The sequence below is a fragment of the Oratosquilla oratoria genome, chromosome 28, assembly GCF_046742065.1.
Source record: "Oratosquilla oratoria isolate Oo_2021 chromosome 28, ASM4674206v1, whole genome shotgun sequence".
Taxonomy (NCBI): Eukaryota; Metazoa; Arthropoda; class Malacostraca; order Stomatopoda; family Squillidae; genus Oratosquilla; species Oratosquilla oratoria.
The window spans coordinates 17,281,292-17,283,791 of NC_134804.1; positions in this window are offsets into that span (position 1 = coordinate 17,281,292).

The following is a 2,500-nucleotide window of genomic DNA, read 5'->3' on the forward strand; positions in this document are numbered from 1 at the left end:
TAAAAGTAAGGTGATGACAAATACAGGGGGAGAATACGGCAGCAAATTGGATTTGTTTATTAAGGGAGAGAGACTGGAGGAAGTGGATAGTTTTAGATAATTGGGTGCGAATGTGGCAGGAAAGGTAGGGGTGGAGGTGGAGGTAGAATGTAGATTGAGAGAGGAAAGTGGATGCCTTGGGGGATTGAGAAGTATAATGAGAGGTAGACATTTGGGAATGGATGCTAAGGGGAGATTATAGAAAGGGATGATTGTGCCGACAGCACTGCAAGGGGCAGAGGCATGGAAATTAAAAGAGGCAGTGAGGAAAACTTTAAATGTGTTTGAAATGAAATGTCTGAGAAGTATGGTAGGGGTTACATGGTTGGATAGAGTGAGAAACGAGGAGGTGAGGAGAAGATCTGGAGTGGTAAAGGAGGTGGTAGATAAGGGTTGATGAAAGAGTATTGGCATGGTTTGGACACATGGAAAGAATGATGGAAGAAATATTAGTTAAACAGGCGTGTGTGGCAGAGGTGGATGGAGTAAACATGAGGGGACGACCGAGGTTGAGATATATGGATGGACGAAAAAGGCGTTGAGCAAGAGGGGAATGTCTGTTGAGCAAGGGAGAGAGAAAGCAGGAGATAGGGGTGAGTGAAAAGTGGTTGTGTATAGGTAGTGGGTGGGGGATGGGAGTTAGGTATTGGTTTTATGTGAATGATATTTTGAACAGCCCGAAGGGTTTTCTACTCGTCTTCTTCATTTTCTGCACGAGAGGATGGAGAGGGGGCGAGGGTCGCCGATTAAGTGAAGCAACCTTGATGTGGATATATATATATATATATATATATATATATATATATACATATATATATATATATATATATATATATATATATATATATTGTTACGGGACGGGCTGGTTAGTGAAGAGACGTTACGTATAACGGATAAGTGCTTAAGAACCAGCTCACTTCTAGAAGCTGCTGTAGGACTGAACTATCTGGTCAGGGCCTAGATAATTCGTAAGACTAGAAGTAAAGGTAACAAAGAAGATTCCAGGAAAGGAATATTAAACTAGCGATAAAACTAGTAAACGAAATTATTAATATGGAAAATATTTACAGGCAATCAACACAAAAGAGAATGGGCAGTAGGGTCAATGGGACCGTTACACGATTATAAGAATATGGAAATTATCGTTCAAATAAGAAACACAAGATACGTATACAATATGGTACTATCTGAGTACAAAGAGATCAGGAACATGCATCAAAATAAGTAAAAAGTACAAATATAAGTATAAAGTAATGCAATGTATATCAGACACGTAATGTAGGCAAAAAGGATGATCACTTCACACCAATCGTCTCATGAATCTAAACTTCTAGTTTTTATCAAGAGATCAATATGTGAGAAAATGACAAGGTGTGAGCGATTTCCATCGCTTATATACCATTGGACCGGAAGCGGGATACTTCCGGTTAAGGGTACGGGTGAGCGAAAGGGGGGGAGGAGGTAAGTTAACACACGTCAACATGGGTAGTTTTAAGACCCTCGACTCGCTTGAACAATCTACTTATTTAGTAACTGTCAAATCTGTGCGCTCCGAACTATTCAGGATTTCGCTTGTCTGTTTGTTCTACAAGAGTGCGCACCTTTCTCCGCACGTAGGCAAGATTACATATAGTGGACGGGCGTTACTGCTTAACATTGTTACAATACATACATAGACAAGAAATATGAACATAGTTATGTAATACAAAGGAACACAATTCTATAACATAATTACACATATGACGTAATATCTAATATTACGTTACGATATATATGTACATATATATATATATATGTATATATATATTTGTGTGTGTGTGTATGTATGTTATATATATGTGTATATATTAGCATTTTTTCAACCACAAATCACTTTTAATTCTATACCATCCCAGTCGAGACTGAGGAGCTCGAAGGAAGCATATGTTGGAAATTGAAACGTGGTCGAGCCGAGCACTCGAATTCAGTTCGGACGTGACAAAGTGTCAGTGACTTACCCCGTTACGCTATCAAGAGTCTTAGTCTGAAAAGATGTTAATTTGGGAACCATTCAGTGTATGTATATATATGTATATATAATATTATATATATATATATATATACATACATATATATATATATATATACATACATATGTATATATATACATACATACGTATATATATATATATATATATATATATATATATACAGTATATATAGATATATATACATACATATATATATATATATATATATATATATATATATATAAACAATCATGCACGGCTGTCGCGAGATTTATGTGTACATATGTGTGCGTGTATGTATGTGTGTTTGTGTGTGTTTATATGTATACATATGTAAGACATCCTAATAGGTTGACGTAAGTGGGAGAAGGAAACACAGGAATCTTTGTCTGATTTTATTCCTGACTAGTTTTGCAGTTATTTTGCTTCCTTTGCAGAAGCATGGCTGCGAA